Source organism: Cupressus sempervirens, chromosome 5 (assembly GCF_028749045.1).
Source record: "Cupressus sempervirens isolate cs-2001-9-10 chromosome 5, ASM2874904v1, whole genome shotgun sequence".
In the NCBI taxonomy this organism is placed as follows: domain Eukaryota; kingdom Viridiplantae; phylum Streptophyta; class Pinopsida; order Cupressales; family Cupressaceae; genus Cupressus; species Cupressus sempervirens.
Genome location: NC_143122.1, coordinates 814,546,166 through 814,566,246, shown reverse-complemented (window position 1 = coordinate 814,566,246; position 20,081 = coordinate 814,546,166). Strand labels below are relative to the sequence as shown.

Here is a 20,081-nt window from a genome sequence, read left to right as displayed (position 1 = left end):
TAGGTTCCTCGCCTTTTGAATGGATTTCAGTATTATCTTCTTGCATTTCAATTTCATGCTCTATCTATTTTGGCTCGGTAGATATTTGCTTGATACATACTTGCTCGGTAACACTTTCTCGGTAGACATTGAATTTAACTCGGTTTGCTATGGCTCGGTTTGAACTTCCTGTCACTCGGTTACATATGACTTGGGAGTAGAAGTTTCTTGATTCTCTGATGTAATTGGTACTGTATTAGGTTCACTTAAGACAAACCTTTGATAATCTTCTAGTTCCCTTTTGCTTTCTTCTTCAGTCCTTTCCGCAAACTCATCAACTTTCACATGTGCACTTTCTATGACTTTGTGAGTAGACAAGTTCAAACATCTATATGCCTTACTTGTGCATGAGTATCCAAATAATATACCTTCATCACCTTTTACATCAAATTCACCTTTTCTAAATTCTTTCAAAATGTAACATTTACTTCCAAATATTTTAGGATAACTTACATTAGGTTTATAGCCATACCATAACTCATAAGGGGTTTTGAATGAGTCTTTCTTTAGCTGTACTCGATTCAAGGTATAGACTGCAATGCTGATTGCTTCCTTCCAGTATTTGATAACAATGGTCTTTTAAATCATTAAAGTTCTTGCACAATCCATGATGGATCTATTTCTTCTTTCAGCTATTCCATTTTGCTGGGGTGTTCCAGGGACTGATACCTATCTTTTGATTTCTCTTTCAATGCAAAAGTTATTGAATTCATGTGAAATGAATTCTCCACCTCTGTCTAACCTCAAGCATTTTAATCTTTTCCCTATTTCCTTTTCTACTCTGGCCAAATACCATTTGAACTTTTCAAATGCTTCTAATTTATTTATTAGATACATCACTATCATCATTCTAGAGTAATCATCACCAAAAAGAATGAAGAACTTTTATCCAGTAAAGCTTTCAATTCCAATGGGTCCACATAAATCAGTATGCACAATTTCTAATATGTCTTCAGACTGATATTTTTTACTTTTAAAACTAGTCTTTCCCATCTTTCCAATTTGACAATTTTTTGCATAGACCAACCTTTTAATTTCCTGAATTTGCTTATCTTTACCAGATTATCAAAGTTTACATGACACAACCTTTTATGCCATAACCAACTTTCTTAAACTTAAGCAATGAAACATGAACATTCACCGAGATCAAGATAGAACAAGTTACCTTTAGTTTGAGTACCTGATCCAATCAGCTTTCCTTTCCCATCCAGCATTCTTTCTTTACCATGCATGAATTCTACTTTGATTCCTTTATTGAGTAGCTATGCCACACTTAACAGATTATGCTTTAGTCCTTCTACCCAGTAGGCATTATCACATATAAGATCTTTGGTTAGAGAGATTCTTCCTCTTCCTTTTATACAACAAGGTTCATTGTTACAAAATCTTACACTGCCACCATCATAGTCTTCAAAGTATTCAAACTTAGTGTTGTCGACAGTCATGTGATGAGAACAACCACTATCTATGATCCATGTATCATTTTTGATCATATGAGAAATGAATGCTATTTCTTCATCATTAGCATATTCATCTTTCACGGCAATGTAGACAATCTCATCTTCTTCTTCATCATTAGAATCATTATAATTTTTAGCCATAAAACATGTTTTCTTACCTTTGTCCTTGAATGATTTGAAGTTTTTCTTGCCATTCCATCTACGATCTTTCTTCTCATCTTTATTCTGCGTTTTTGGACACCTAGCAGCAATATGACCAACTTCTTCACATGAAAAATAGATTAGAGGTACTTTAACTTTGTATTTTCCTCTGCCTTTAGAATACTTCCTTGCTAAAAGGGCTTCAATTACTTCAAGATCACTGTCAGAACTTTGGTCTGATTCATCTTCACTTTCTGACTAAGATTTCTTTTTGCCTTTCTCCTTGAGTGAAAGTTTGGCTTCAAATACTAATTCAATGTTCTTGGAAGTTGGAACATAGTTATCAAAGTTGTCCAGTTCAAATGCAGTCAATCTTCCAACTATAGCCTCTAGATTTATCTTATGATTTGCTTCACATCTTCTTTCCTAAATTGCAGAAACTCTGATTGCCTAAATGGGAAGTAGAGTTCTAAGAACTTTACTTATAGATGTCTCTTCATTGATATCTCCTCCAGAAGCTTTGATTGCACTCACACATTTTTTAACTCTTTCATCATATTTTGCAATGTTTTCATCCTCTCTCATCCTCATTTGATCAAATTGTCCTCTCAAACTTTCTGCTTTGGCTCTTCTAACATTATCATCTCCTCCATAGATCTCTTTCAGCTTTTCCCACATTTCAAAGGCAGATTTACACTCTTTGATATAATCAAATTCATCATAACTTAGAGTAGATGCTATATCTATCATCATAATGTCGTGAGTCTTCTTTTCAGCAATATCATTGATAGATAGTGTACCAGTTGGTTCTGCATATTTTTCATCAAGGTACTTTAGTCCTATATCACCAATGGATGCTAGGTGAAGTCTCATCAGTCCTTGCCATGCTGAGAAGTTATTTCTGTTAAGTCTTGGGATTTCCTTTTTGTAAGACATCCTGATCTTTGGCTTAGATCCTTGAAATCTTATCCTGCAAGCACCAAAAACTCTGATACCAATTGTTGGAAATAGAGATGGAGTAACTGAGAGGTAAGGGGTGAATCAGTTACCACAAAAATAAATTTATAGATCTTTAGATGTCTTAAAATACAGCTACTTCTAACACTCGGTAACCACACAAATAAATGTTGAAACTGATAGATGTTCTGTTAACTTATTAAGCATTTAAAGTGATTAACATGCATGCATAAATAAATAACATGAAAACAAGAGACACCAGATTTAACGTGGAAACCCAATTTGGGAAAAACCACCAAGTAACTAGTTAACAATTTTCACTCTTCTGAAGTGAGCCCTATTAGGAGCCAACCCTATTAAAGGTTACAAAACACACTATTAGGTGTGACCCTATTAGAGGATTTGATGACCTTGTTAGAAGTGGCCTTGTTAGAGGTCTTTAAAACAATTCAACTGAATTGTCACCTTGTTAGAGGATTTACAAAATGGCTGTCAAACCAACTCTATTAAGAGATTTTGAATCACTGTTACAATGATTAGAAAGCAACAATGAAGTGATCTGAAATATATGCAACTTATCTTTGCTGAATACAAATCTCTATTTTGCTTCACTAGATCCTCACTGATCGAATGCAACTTTGCAGCTTCATAGGGATATCTAATCCTTCCTCAACATTTGCTCATATATTTGCTTATTTGCACTTTTATGCATCCACACTTTTCTACATCATTAGAATTCACAACTTGACCTTTCATATATACCTTACAGATTGTCAAATCGGCTCAATTACAAGTTACAACAACTGAAAAACATAAAATCAGTCGGCTGCACAAAACACTTAAACTTAATTCTTTAGAAAAATCCTTTGCTTCCTGACCTAGCTCGATGACCACTGCTCCAAAATGGTTTCCCCAGTGTTAGCCAAGTGAAGCTTGGTAAACAATGCAAACTTTGCAACTTCCTTCGGAGACCGAGTTAACTCGATAAATACTGTCCTTCCTTCGTTTACCGATTGAGCTCGGTAAAAGCTAACTTTCCTTCGTTTACTGAGTGAGCTAGGTAAAAGCTAACTTTCCTTTGCTTACCGAGTGAGCTCGGTAAAAGCTAATTTTCCTTCACATACCTAGTGAGCTCGGTAAAAGCTAATTTTCCTTTGCTTACCGAGTGATCTTGGTAGACATTGAATTTCCCTTTGTTAACCTTAGGAGCTTGATTAACATTAATTTTCTGCTACAAAATTCTTTGATGCTCGAGTGAGCTCGGTAAGAGCTAACTTTTTGTGTATTGTTCAGAAATGCTTAGTAGTCACTATAAATTGCTTTGCTGACCATCTGAGCTCAGTAAACTCTACCTAATGACTGATATAACATTTATGTAACATCAAAGATAATACACAATTAACAATTGTATCCAACAGAGGTGATGGTTCATCTAAAGAAATATATGTTAGAAATATAAGGTAGGCTAGGTTACTAAGAGAGGAGGGGTGAATCAAGAACCAATTAAATATTAAACTTACTTCACCAATTAATCCTCCATATATTATTCTAGTCTAATTGAACATGCATAAAAGAATAAAAGCAATACACATTCATAAAAGGAATAAACATTTATAACACTTTGACACAAGATATGGTGAACCAAAAACCTTCCAAATAGAAAGTGAAACTAGGGTGGGGATGATACCCACAAGCTTTATTACTATAGTATAAAGTTGGTCTGTTAAGGCTTACAATTGACTACTTCTAGTGATCTTCCCTATTAGGAGCAATAAGGACTATTAGGTCCACCTTGTTAGAGGATTTGCAAACATATAGTGAAGCATGCACTCTGTTAGGAAATGTAGCAAAAGATTGTTAAGTCCACGTGGTTAAAGGATTTGACTGATGCACTTGTTATGATGAATCAGTTGTTGATCTTTAATCTACAACTTGATTTTCTAAATGAGATTTCTTCAATTGCAATGATCACTTGACTGTGACAGATATGTCTTTGCTATACCATATATTTCTTGTAGCCTTCTTCAATTTTCACTCATCTACTTCATACTTCTTCACATACTCACGTTTTAATTACATTTGGATATGATAAAATACATTAAATATACACCAATCCAATTCATTGCTTTCTAGAGTCGACTATAATACAAAATTCATAATAATTCAGAAATTTGGCCTATTGTTGTAACTCATGTTCTAAAGATAACCCTATGATGGTTTGACACTTGGAAAACACTTTCAACACTTGGTAGACTTTGGCACTCAATTGACATTAAAGCTTGGTCCATACTAATTATATTAAGTAGCAAGAACTTGGTTTGCACTATATGACTTGGTGAACACTCAGAAACTCGGTAGATATTGAATCACTCAATTGACACTATCATGCCTAGTCAACAATGAATTCTCTTCATTTACACTATGAGCTCAATAGACACTAACATACTTGGTTAACACTACAAATCTTGGTTAACACTAAGATCTTCATCACTTCTACAGGAAATCTCGATAGACTCTACTATGCTCAGGCAATATTGCAAAGTATCTCATACTCGACATGAATTACTATCTAACTGTTTATCTCAGTAACAACTAAAAAAATTGGTTAACACTACTAGATGAATGATAAGGTTGGTACCAACTACAAATATCAGTAGCAATGAAACCAACTGAGTAACTGTTAAGTCACTAGTAGACAAATTGACCTTAATGTCAACAATCTCCCCCTTTGGCATTACTGACAAAAACACTTATCATAAAAAAAAATTGAATCCTCAAAAATTACAAGTCAAAACTCTTCTTATCAATAATTTAGATTTTTAACTCAGTTTTGACTATTGTCAAGTGCTATAGCTCGGTAATCTCTTACTCTATTTTTACTGATTTTTCAAAATTGCTTTTGTAAACATATTTTATGCTAACTGTACAAGTATCTCCATATTATTACTTTCCCATACATATATCTTTCCCTCATACATATATCTAGAGTATGATATAATATTTTCTATACAAATAATCTTCTCCCGCTTTTTGACATAAATGCAAAAGGTGCAAAATATTTACAAGTTAACACCAAAATATGACAAGAAATCATTTTGTACCTTCAAAATGATTGCGATGCTCTCAATTTTGAATTATCTAATATTACCTTAGATGCATGCAATGTTATTTGTACCTCTTCTTAAAGCTCCATCATGTGATTAGCTATGGAGAAATTATTGTCATGGATCAATATCTTTGCATGTGCAATGTGCTTTTGCAATGTATCCATGTTTGGAAGAATCATGCTTTGGATTTCTCCAAGTCTAGCCCTAAGTCTAGTTTCTTCCCTTAATAATTCTACATTAAGACCTATCAGGTATCTGATCTTTGTAAAATGTGTAGAACTACAACTAGGATCAAGTGGCAATTCACATGCACTTGCCTTCAAGTCCTCATCTATCTTGAATCATTTATCCTTTATGTCCATAGCAAAGATAGATGTGTTACTCAACTTGAAAAATAAAGAAACAACATTATTTACATATGTTTCCAATGTAGAAAGAATAGTATATAATTCTACTTGATCTATAGCTATCTTCTGTGCTACTTGCTCCAAAACTTTGTTTTCAAATTTTCTTTCTTCCCTCCATAGAACTTTTTCTCATCCATTTAGTTCATCATTGTATTTGTGGAAAATTTCAACCAATTGATCAAGAATATGTTGTTTCTCATTAACCTCAATGCTTAGAGCATCAACAAATATTCTCTTGATAGCTTCAAGTACTTGATTTTTCTTTTTCCTTTCCTCTTTGATCTTTTTCTGCCTTGCTCCCTTCTTCCAAAGTTCTCCAAGGGTATCCATTTGATTAGGAGTTAAATTGGAATGATCCCAATCTAGTATTACAATGTCCTCCTCTAGATCAATTTCTTCCTTAGAGGTTTCAACATTTTGACCCTTTTTCTTATGAATAATAGATGAAACAATTTCTTTTCCTTTATTCAAAACTTTAGTGCTTGGTTGAGACTAAGTCTCAATTGTTCTTGCACTAGCCATGGTGGAAATAATAGTGAAAATAGTAGAAACATAAACAAATGTAGGAATAGAAATAACACTAACAATAGGAATACCTTTTTATTTCTTGGTCAAGCTTGATGTTGGAATGATCTAAGCCTACTGCTTGGTAGATGAGGTGTTAGATACTTCATTCATTCAAGTACTCAGTAAAGTTTCTATAGAGATTGGTAAGGTTCTTGTAAATGTAGTTTTAACCTCAACCAACTTGGTAGATGCTTTCTTAGAGCTAGATTGTCCTAAGCTTTTCATGAAGAGTGAGGAAAGGAGGTCATAACCTCTATTACTATCTTCTCTGCATCAGTATCCTCAAAACTCTAAATTTTAGGAAGACCTCCTCTTGTAGCTTCTTTTTCTTCTTCCTCATTACCATCATCAATATTTACATCTTTTATTTCATAATCTTCTATTTCTGCATCTTCATTTTCTTTTGTCACATCTTCTTCACCATCCTCATGGTCTATTTGCACAACATGGTCACCAGGCTTGTGTACCCCATAGATGTTTTTTCCCATGAAATAGTATTGGATTTCACAAAAAATTCAATGGCCTTTGATAAGATCAGCAATGTAGTGAACTTTGCTGTCAATTTTGTTTTGTTCTCCTTTAATGATATCTTGAACTCTTTGTCACTCAAACTCAGCATGAGTTGTCTCAAGGTCTATTCTCTAATGTCTATAGCAATATTTGTTGTAATTTTGCATACTGGTGCAACTACCTTGAGAATTGCATTAGGAACTTGTTTGATCAATTCATCAGGGGAATACTTCCATTTTTCCATTAGTGCCACTAGGGCCTCTTCAATCTATTTTTTCTTTGTTGCACTCCTTGTGTCATACTTAAGTGATTTGAAGAATGTCATACCTCCTTATTCTTTTAGTCTATTCAGTCTCTCTTCAAAGGTAGGGTTAGTCTTTTGAAATATTATCTGTTCAGATTCATCCTCTTCATCGCCAAACTTTAGTTTCATTTTAGATTTGGTGAATCTCCTCATGAACACAGTAGGGGAACACTTTATAGGCTAAGTTATTATGACGTTCCCTTTCTTCTTGGGAGGCCCATCTACTTCAAGCTCTACTTCCTCTACATTCTCCTCTTCATCTTCAGCCATGTCATCTCCCTTACCTTTACTAAGCATGAGAGGAGAGCTAGATAACTTAGTGTTCTTCATGATTTTCTCTATCCTTTTCCTTCCTCTACATACTGCCTAGAGCAACTTTATTTCATGTTCAATCCTAGTCTTTTCCTTTGCATATGTTCCAAAATAGGTAGCCTTGGGATCAACAAGATCATTCAGGAGAGTCTCAATAATATCTTTGGTGTCACCAATATTAACCTCATAACTCAATGGTTTTACCCATCACACTCTTGGCCTAACTACTCAGATATGAAGCTTGTTGATGTCTACTAGAAAGTAGATGTCCCACTCATAGTCTTCTACTAATTACATAGGAATCCTATATCTACTCTACATTTTCTCTTTGAATGTTACAGTGTAGGCATCCATTATACTTTCAAATTTTTCTCCCATTTCAGCTATGAACTCATTTATTTGATATAATATAGGTGTATCTTTCCTCCATACCATAGTTCATTTAGAAGGGATTAAATTTTGAACATAGAAGAATAAAAAACTTAAAAGAGGACCAAACTTACATAGATTGTTGTTGGAGACTCAGATACTCTCCATGTTTTTGCCCAATTGACTCAACTGTAGCTTGACAAGGTCAAAAGATAAATTTTTTTTCACCACCTTTAGTGCTAGGTCAACTACTTCATAGGGAACATTTTTCTATCTACTCGACCTAAATATCTTGTGAGAAATCACATGTATCCCAAACTTGATTTCCATTTCTATCACTCCATTAACCTCCATTCCTTTGCCATCCCACTCAGCAAGAGTTATCTTCATTAGTTCAACCTGACCTAGGGTTTTTACAGTCTTATCTTTATTCAACATTGGCAATCTGGTAATCCTATTTATCATCTTATTTGTGATCTGGATAGGGTGATCCAACCACAAATGCATCTCATGAAATCTGATTAAGATGTATCCATTGCATTTCCCTTGGAAATCTTGTGATGTATGCATAATTTCTATCAAAGCCTTCATCTCCAAATGTTTATGCTTGGGTTTTGAAAGACCATTGACACAACTTTCATTGAATACCTTGTAATATTTTTCATCTATGTTCACTTTAATGATTAGTGTTGAGTTCCCATAGTTGCTGGGCTACAATTGCTATCAAATTGTTCAATATTTTCCAAGTTATTCAGTGTTGACTAAGTTTTTTAATGTTGGCTGACTTGTCCATTCTTGACTGAGTGCTTTGGTGGCCCAATGTTCCTTCATACACCAAATGAACTTGATATTTATTGATAATTAGTTCCTTGTTTGACTGAGTTTGTCTATGATTGGTTCCTAGTGTGAGAAAAATTATGTATTTAAATTGGGTTATCAATTTAATCTAGGGATCTTTTCTTGGGATGTACACAAACTATTGTAAGGCCACCCTTCTATTATACAATGATCTAGAATATTTTCTAAGCCATTTTTGAAAGTATAAATAAACGTGTTTAGGTTTAGGTTAGGTAATTCTTGGGAGGTGCAAAGTCTAGGATGCTAGAAGAGCTAGAATGAAGAATGTGTAAAAATTCTAAGTATAGAATTTTGTAAATCTTATCATCTATAACTAATAAATCCTTATGGCTGGGCATGTATGTTGATAATTGGATGAATCAATAAAGTATTTGTTGTTCCTTCTCTCCTCTATGCTGTTTTCTTCCATTGTGTTTATTCATTAAGACATTTGGATAGTTACGAGTACCTTTGGAACTAGCTTTCAATCCCTCGTGTCACATACGTGCATACCCAAAAATTAGTGCATTAGCCCTAAATAAATTATTTGAATTATTTTTTTGAGTTGATCATTAGTCATCTCAATGATATGTGTGTGATCCCTTGTAATAATGAAGTCATCCACATACAATACAATGGTTCAACTATATCATCGCTATATTTTAGATACACATTAGGATCAACTTTATTTCTATTAAATCCAACATCTAGAAAGTACCTATTTATTTTGGAGTACCATGCTATCAATGCTTTCTTAAGACCATATAGTGATTTTCTTAATATATATACCAAATCTTCTTCGCCATGTTTAATATATCCTAGTGGTTGTTTTATGTAAATTTCTTCATTTAAATCACCATGAAAAAATGCACTTGGTATATCCATTTGAAAATATTTCCAACCAAATTTTGCATTGAAAGCAACTATGGTACAAATGAAAGTCATTTTAGCTACTGAAGAAAATGTTTCAGTATAGTTTATACCTTCTATTTGCAAGAAACCTTTAGCTCCTAATATTTCTTTTTATTTTCAAATAGCTCCATCTGATGTGAGTTTTCTTCTATAGGTCTACTTGCAATCAACCACATCTTTTCGTTCTGGAATTGTTGTTAATTCCAAGGTTCCTTTTTTTATCAAAGTGTTCTATTCTTCTTTCTTAGTCTCTTCTCATTCTTCTTTTCCTTCTGCTTCTTCATATATGCTTGTAGTGTCAACCTACATCACTTTACTCATAAGAGCATGTTTAGCAAATATTTTTCTATGACCTTCTTGATAGATTTCTTTGATAAATCTAGTTTTTCATGGATTTTCATTTTCACTTCCACTTGATTCTTCAACTTGTATTTCTTCTCCTATACCTTGACTTTGATCATTGGTAGAAGTAGACATTTCTTCTTCAATCAAAATTGGAAATAAAGACAAACTAGGGTAATTATCATTCTTAACATCTTCATCAAACCATAGATTTCTCTTAATATGAGTTTTATTTATTTTAGGATTTTATAACCTATATCCTTTTGATTCCTCACTATATCTAACCATTATGCACTTCTCACTTTTCCTTTCAAGTTTTCTTTCTCTCATTAGCAATGTGAGCATATGCATTACATCCAAAAATTAAAAAATGAGAAAAAATATGATTTCTTCCACTCCATGCCTCTTCTAGTGTTATTTTCAAAAATTCCTTATTATGTGTTTTATTTAAGATATAAATGACAATATGAATTGTTTCAAAAAAAACTTTGGCTTCTAGATTTCTAGAATAAAGTATACACCTAGCCATACTTTAAATATAGTTCTATGTTTTCTTTCAGCAACCTCATTTTTTTGGGGTAAATAAGAGAGTTGATTCTTTCTTTATGCCAAATTTTCTTTTAAAATATCTAAAAAGGCCTTATTCACATATTCAAACTCCCTGTATTTTATTATTATCTTAAAAAAAAAATAGTTTTTTTTAGTCAAAGCTTTAAACTCCTTAAATTTTTGAAACACTTCATTCTTCTTTTGTAAAAAATACACCTAAATTTTTCTACTATAATCATCTAGAAAGGTGAGGACATACCTTAATCCTTTGATTGAAGATGTTTTAAAAGGACCTTTTATGCCACTATGAACTAGATGTAGAGGAGTTTTTGCCCTCCATGATCTACCTTTTGGGAAATTTTTGACATGTTGTTTTCCCATAGCACATCCCTCACATACCTTTAGACTTGATATCTTTGGAATCCCATCCACCATTTTTAATCTCTCCAAAAGCTTAAGGCTTTGAAAATTGACATGCCCTAAACACTAAATCCATAACCTAGTCATATCATCATATTGAACAACATTATACATATGTTTACCTTTACATTTAGAAGTATATTCTTGAAACTTATATAATCCACACCCTACTTTACCAAATTTAGTAACTCTATAGTTATCATTGACATCTTTAATTAAGCACATAACATTGTAGAGCTCCATTTTAGAGCCTTGACTTGAAATTTGAGATACAAAAAGTAGATTTGTTTTTAATTCATGGACTAGCTTCACATTTTTGAACAAATCATTATCAACCTTGAAATTACCATTCCCTTTAACTTGTAAAGCACTATTATCTCCAAAATATATTTTGCCTATCTTATTTTCTCTCATTGATTCAAATTATTTCTCATTATGAGACATGTGTTTTGTAACACCAGAATCAATAACCCAATTATCACTAAAAGTATTATTTTCTATAAGTGTAACAAAAAATGCATTTCTCTTAGAATCACATATTTTTTGAGAATTATTAATCTTTTTCTTTGTATCTATTTACTTCTTGAAACATGCATTCACCTTATGACCCATCTTGCCACAATAATTACATTTCCATTTACTTCTATTATGTTCTATAGATGTGACACTTTTATTTTCATACTTCCAATTTCTTTCTTTAAATTTATGAACTTATGACTTCTTATAATATTTTTTCTTTTCATTACAAATGATTGAGATTCACCATCAAATGATTCTTTTTCTTTAACTTGTCTTTTCTCTTCTTAATCTAATGTAGCACACAATTATTCAGGTTTAATACCTTTTAACTTATCTACTGTGTCTAATCTTCTTTTAATGATTGATAATATCCTAGAAGAATTTTGAATATAATATGAACAAAATATCCATCATCTATATCTTTTCCAAGAGGAGCAAGCTCATTTTTCTTTTCCTTTAATTTATTTAAATGTGAAACCATCTCTTGTCATCTTGATGATTTCATATTTTATAATTGACTAATAAGAGATAAAATGCATACATCACCTGAATTTTCATATACATCCTTCAAAATTTTCCACACTTTGACTCCACTTCTCTCATTATGAACTTATGGAAAAACCTCCTCTAAAAGTGTAAGCTTGATTAGTGTTTCTTCATTCTTGTCCCTTGTATCTGAATTATCTTGATCCTTTCCTAATTTTTAGGCCTTTTTTCACTACTAATCACAATTTCATAATCATTTTGAAGAGTTAGAATGATCACATATCTTCTCGATTTAGCTATCCCATGTTGTGGAGGGGTTCTAGGTGTAGAGGTTTGTCTCTTGATTCCTTTATCATTAGATAAAATTTCAAATTCATATGATGTAAACTCTACTCCTCTATCAAATCTCGGATACTTTAGGCTTTTACCCATCTTTTTCTCAACTAAAACATTTGGAAAGCATCATATTTCTCTCTCAAAAACATAATAGTCATCATTCTAGAATAATCATCAACAAATAGCATGAATTAATTTTCACCATTATAGCTTTGCACACTAATTGGTTCATATAGATCAGTATGAACTAATTCTTGTAAAGAATTTAAAGTATGAGTCTTACTCTTGAATCTAGACTTTGTCATATTGCTTAATTGACATTGTTTGCAAATCACATTATTAGGTTTCTTTAGTTTTGGAAAATGTCTGACTCTCTTCATCTTACTAATATTGACTAAATTATCAAGATTTACATAACATAGTATTTTTTGCCATAGCCATACATCATCAAATTGTACAACAAGACAAGTAGCTTCATTCATGTCAAGATAAAGTAGATTACCTCTAGTCTGATCACAACTTCCAATGATTTCACCATTAGCATCATAATATATTAGCCTTTACTTTTTCAAATTCAACCTTACATCTTGAACTATTCAATTATGACACACTCAAAAGATCATAGTTAAGTCCTTTTACATAGTAAGAATTATCACACATGATCTTATATGTTAGTTTTATTGATCCATTTCCTTTTATTATATAGGGTGCATCAATACCAAATCTAATACTATTTTCATTATAATGCATAAGAGAATTTAACTTACTTTTGTCTCAGATAATGTGATTAGATAAATCACTATCAATGATCCATCTATCACTCTTGTTCACATAAGATACTAATGCAATTGTCACATCTTCATCAGAATCACACTTCATTGCAACATACACAACTTCATCATCATGATCATTTGATTCTTCATTAGATTCTTCTTCAGTAATGTAGCAAGCCTTCTTTCCTTTATCTTTATAATATTTTCTACTCTCATCTCTTTTACCTATGTATTTCTCTCCACTCATATTGTTCTTCTTCTCTGGACACCTTGCAACAATATGACCAACCTCATTACAATTGAAACACATGATAGGTAACTTACCTTTGTATTTTCCTTTGCCTCTGTGAAATCTCCTAGCCAACAATGCTTCAAGCTCTTCTACATCATCTTCATCTATATCACTGTCACTAGAAACATGTATGACCTTTTTATTTTTCTTATCTTTAAGCTCTTTCAGTCTCAATTTAGCTTTCAAAGTAGATTCAACATTCTTTATTTTGAAATTATCAAAATTTGAAAGCTCAAAAGCAGCAAGTCTACTAACCAATCCTTCAAGGGCAAGATCATTAACAGGAGTACATCTCAGTTCTTGTGAAGAAGAAACTCTAATAACATATATAGGCAGCTTGGTTCTCAACACTTTTCTAATCATAGTCTCATGTTCAATTATTCGATTAGATCCTTTGATGGAATAAACAATTTCCTTGACTCTAGCATAATACTAAACTATATTATCACCTTCTTGCATTCTCATTTTATCGACCTTTCCTCTAAGACTTTCAAATATGGCTCTCATCACATTCGTATCTCCTCCATAGATCTTGTGTAGGGAATCCCACATCCTTTTGGAAGTTTTACACTCCTTGATGTCGTCAAACTTAGAATAGCTTAGGACAAATGTAGTCTCCAACATTATCAGGTGTTTTTCTTTCTATTATTTCAATTTTTTTGTTGTCATACCTCCAATAATTTCTACATACTCAATAACTATAGTGGATAGTGAAAAGTCTCCAATAATCTACTCTAGGTGTTTGTGCGAAACCCTTGGCAACTAGTCTAGCTTTGTGTCTTTTCACAGAACCATCAACATGATATTTCACCTTGTAAATTCATTTGACACCAATCACCTATTTTTATTTTGGAAGTGGAACTAATTCCCATGTATCATTTTTCTCAATAGCATGCATCTCTTCATTCATAACATCAATCCACATTAGTTCTATCATAGCTTCTTCATACATAAAAGGTTCAACTTGAATGGAACTTAATAATGCAAAGTTAGCAAATGGATCCATAGTAGAACTCCTTTGATATATTTCACTTAAACATCATACCTTTTGTGAGGAAATTGGACTAGATTGTGAGTTTGAACTTTAACCTAAAGAGGAACTTGGTGGACTTGGGCTTTAGCTTCCAATTGAGCTTGTGGGGAGAGGAGTGGCTTTTACATCTTCATTACTCATGATGAATGGTGTAGATTGATGAACTTCTTTCTTCCATTGACATACTCCCCCTTATCAAAAACCACATCTCAACTAATAATCCATTTCTTTGTGTCAGGTTCATAAAATTCATATCCTTTGGTGGAATCTGAATATCCCACAAAGATAGAAATTTGGGATTTGGCATCCAATTTTTTCCTCTTTTGAACAAGAACATGAACATATGTGGGCAACCAAATACAAAAAAGTGATCTATTCAGGGTTTGTGACCACTCCAGGCTTCCTCTGGAGTGACATTTTGAAGCACTTTTGTTGGGCTTCAATTCAAAATATAAACTGTGGTTGCCACTACAAATCCACAAATTTTTTTTGGAAGGCTCTTAGACTTTAACATACTTTGTGCCATCTCCATAATGGTATCGTTCTTTCTTTCTGCAATACCATTCTACTAGGGGGTAAAGGCTATCATAAGCTATCTTTGAATGCCATGTATCTCACAAAAATTAGAAAACTCTTTGGAGATGAATTCTCCCCCTCTATCTATTCTAAGTATTTTAATGGAATACCCACTTTGCTTTTCTTCCATAGCTGTAAAATGCTTGAGGTGTCCAAGTGCATCACATTTTTGCTTAAGAAAATAGACCCTTGTGTGGCATGAGAAATCATCAATCAAGGTAAAATAATATATATTGTTACCCAAGGATTCCTCTTGCATAGCACCACAAATATCAGAATGCACAAGCTCTAGAGGAGATTTTGTCTTCCATGACTTGTTGACTAGAAAACTTTCTTGATGTCACTTACCAAGAGCACACTGTAAACAAACTTCTTCCTTTTCTTGAATGATAGGAAGTCCTCTCATCATGTCCTTTTTATAAAGAAAACTTAAGCCCTAAAAATGTAAATAAGCATACCTTTTATACCATAACCATGAAACATCTGTGGTTGCCTAAAGAGCATGTAGATTAGTGGAAACCAAAGTGAGAGGAAACAATATATTCTCTATCATACAAGTCTTTTCTACAAGATTATGGTTAGCTAATTTATCAAAAACTTTTCAGTTGTTATCCTAAAAACAACATTATAATTTTTTGCAACAAGCTATCGAATACTCAAAATATTATGTTGTAATTTGGGCACATGCAAGGTGTCATGTTTATATAAGTAATTTCTCCTTGCTAAGTTTTTATTGCAAGGGTATCTTTTCCCATAACATCAACCCCTTTATCATCACCAAATTTGACTTGACTTCTCATAGATTTGTCTAATTTCATAAAGAGATCAGATTTACTTGTCATATAATTTGAGCACCTACTATCAAGAAACCATACGTCTTTTTTACGTTTTTTTCCCAAATGGCATGTAAAGAACGTTGAGTGCTTTGTATCTTCAAGAGATTGTTCAATATAGTTGGCTCTTGACTTATTCAAATCATATTTTTTCTTTCTACATTCAGATTCATAGTGTCCATACCTTTCACAATATCTGCACTAGATGCTTCTTTGACCCTTAGAACTCCTTCCTCTTCATTGGTTATTTCCTCTTCCTCATCCTCTATCACATCCTCTTGATGTAGAAGACTCCCCTTGAGTTTTGTTTGATTGAAAAGGTGCCAAAGGTTTTGCTTCAATTTTGATTGTAGACTAGAAGGCTTGCACTAGATTCTTTATTGAACATTCCATGCGCTCTTCATGTGATTGAAAAGAACCTATCAAGTCTTCAATTTTGAAGGTAGATGTATCTTTACTCTATCCAATGGCTATGACCGCTACATCAAACTTTGGAGGAAGAGATCTCAAATCTTCTCTACAACTTTTTGCTCTGTGATATTTTTGCCTTGAGTCTTAAGATGATTGATAATAGTTTGAGCCCTCGTAATAAACTCATGAGTGGACTCAGCTTCTCTCATCCTTAAATTTTCAAAATCTCTTCGAAGGGTTTGAAGTCTCACCAATCTTATCTTGTTAGATCCTTATCATTGGTAGATTGAAGGCATGCACTGCATGCATTGATGTCTTCAGTTAGAAGACAATGGCAGCCAAACACATTGAACAATTCATGTGACTCTTCCACTACCTCTTATCAGTTACATTTGGTAACTAACACTTCACTTCATGGTTGCCTATCAATTGGTAAGGATTTAGCTGTGGAGATGGTTGTCAAATTTTTAAAAAATTCTTAAACTTAATAAATGTAATTTATAATTTAAACTTTCTAATAATTAAATAAATATATAATCATATTGTTAAATGTTTTAGCTCAGTCAATTGAATAACATTCCTAAAAATGATGGCATAGGATATCAAAAGCTATTTACCAAGGCTCAAAACATGGAAGGTGCTTTTAGACAAAGATGAATTAATATCTAGATAATTTAATTACTTCAATTAAAAACAAATATTTTGCGATTTAAAGACATTTAAAATTTTCCATATGATTAGAGAATATTTGAAAGATTAAAAATCGAAGTGCTAGTTTGAGAATATTAAACGAGGTGATTTGAGAATACATAGAAGCTATACATAATGACATCATAAAATTACATGTCAAACACTATTAAGATTATAATAATAAGATAGTATCCCTTCCTTACTGTGCAGCTTGTAGAATATCTCTTACCATTTGTAGATGTGAACGCTATCAACAGTGAAGGACTTTGAGCAATTGACAAAGTTGATCCTGAAGCTTTTGAAAATGAGTCCAATTCAACCAAGATCACCTGGATCCTGGAAGAGATCGGAGGATCTCGAAGTTATATTGGAAGTTCAAGACCATCCAAATCAAATCCAGTGCATTTCAAAGAAGAAAGAAAAGGAATTGAGAGAATAATGGATGTGGACACTCTTGTGGCATCACTCATGGCAACCATCACATTTGCAGCCATTTTTACTGTACCGGGTGGAATTGATGATAATGATAGTGATAGTGGAATTAATAGTAACAATGTGAGAGTTTCCCCTGCACATGGTCATGGTGGAGATGTTTCTATGCATACTCATAGTGGAATTGCTCGATTCATATGAACACTCTTTTTCAAGTGTTCTTCTTCTCTGATAGCCTTGCCATGTTTGCTTCCCTCACAGTTGTTATTGCCTGGTTATTTCGAGAACGTTTGCAAACAAAGCTTATTGCAGATCGATCATTGATAGCCAATTTATCAGTTTTGAGCTTGGGGACCTCCGTAGTTTCCACTGGACTTGCATTCTTGAGCGCAACCATCATCATCACAATCCCCTCTCCTAAAAGCTCTGTATATACAGAGCATCAGGGAAAATATAGATTGTTGTTATCGGGTGAGGTATTCACTGCGTTTTCTGCATCGGCTCTCTCTCTCTCCTATTCCTCTCAATTTTGTGGGCAATTGAGTACCATTTCAAAGCTACAGCCGAGATCCGAACCCGACTTAGGATGCAACTTAAGGAAGCCCTCATCCATATAATCCCACCTTTTGGTATTGTATTGGGAATTATTATTGGTTATGAGTGTACTAAAGTTTGAAAGAACAGTGGACTATATGTTTTCTCTAAGCCTTCATTTGTTTCAATAAAAAAAATTAGAATTTTAAAATTGTTTGAAACAGTGTATAATTCTAATATCATAAATCATTCTATCTACAATAACTATCTTTATTCTTATTCTTAGTCTTATTAAGGTAATCAAGTTTGGACTTTGAATGTATTTATTGGAGAAAATATTAATCATTTTGATTTATATTTATGAATTATTCTTATATAAGTTTACATCCTATCTTGATCTGTCGGTCCTAAGGGGAAGAATATTGTATAGCATGAGAGTAATTGTGGGAGAAATAAATAACACTAGATAGCCTTGGCAAAGGGTGAATATTTGTACAGAAAAAAGTTCATTATTTATGGTTGTTTAATGGTAACAAGATTGTTATTCTAGGCAGTTTGAAAATAAAAAGTGATGCTTTCGATTAAGGCTTAAAATAGGTTTTTTACAAGAAACCAAAAACCAAAACTAAACACACAACAAAAGACACAAAGCCGAAAAACACACCAACGGGAACAACAGACCTCAGGCTGGATCCAAAACCAGCGCCTCCTTAAGCTCATTGATTTTGTCAGTGGCAACTTTGAGTTCAAATTTGTTTAACTCTATGCTCATCGACTTCTATTTCCTTGTGCTAGCTCTGGTCAGTTTACCTTTCTCTAAGAAATTCTCTGCATACTTGGGATCCTCTAAATCAAAAACCAAACAGATTGTGAGCATTCTAATCTAGTTTTACCACTAATCTGTTTAAACAGTCAACAATGGACTCCATGATCTCCTCGAAGCTCTTTGTAAGATGTTTGGTCATCTTTTTCGTTTTCTCTACTCTTTTCGTCACATTTCTAAAAGCACTGTCTTTGTTGATGTCATTCTGTTCTTTCCCATTTCCATCCAACATTTTATTATGGATTTCTTCAATTTTTTCTTGTATGAATCTGTACTTCATTTTTAAGATTTTGATAGAAATAAAAGTCTTTCTTTCTATTTAGAAGGCATTTAGCTAGATGGCTTTCACCATTTGTAGTATACTAAGGAGACCTAATATCCTTTACATCATCTTCTAATAACTTAACATTAACCTCAACCATATCCACCCTACAGGCCATTAGAAAAAAAATCTTATAGAGAAAATCAATTATGAGCACTTTTGAAATGGTTCTATACTTTTAATCACAGAAATCCATTATATGCTTCACTTAATCTTGAAGAATTATGACACGTTTTCCAGGCAGCTCTTAAAAGCGAAATCCCTCTCTCTTTGTTCTCAGAATTTCTTTTACGTTTTCATTTTCTCTACCTGTACTCTTCTTTTTATATTAAATAAAGTTAGAGAGGGATCAAACATTTACAAAGTAGCCTGGGATCAAAATAAATAGGACTCACTAGGAGTGAGATATCCTAATAAATGAAGATGAAAGTAACAAAACTATTAGAAGTATCTAAATTGGCAATGAGGACATGCTTAAGGACATGTATTGTCTCTCAAAGGATTGGGAGACTATATATGGTTTTGAATCATTTTTAATTTATATTTTCTCATTGATTATTTTTGGTGGCCTCTAGCTATAACTATCCAAAGCTTGGTATTTTCCTATGTGTTGTAATTTGATTCCTTTTTTTTTTTTGGTTCACAGCACTCTCTTTGCCATCTGAATTAAAGACAAAAAAATTAAAATAGAGAAAAAGTATACCTAGAGGAATGACCCAATTTTATATTTTTTGTAGCAATGAGATGTATCTCATGTGATTCACACATAAGATGAATCAAAGCATTGA

General features: G+C 32.9%; 1 pseudogene; it reads left to right on the top strand.

The window, feature by feature from the left end:
* The window catches only part of LOC149558391 (uncharacterized), a 60,182-nt pseudogene extending 41,892 nt beyond the window's left edge, over positions 1–18,290 (top strand).
* The last annotated feature ends 1,791 nt before the right edge of the window (positions 18,291–20,081 follow it).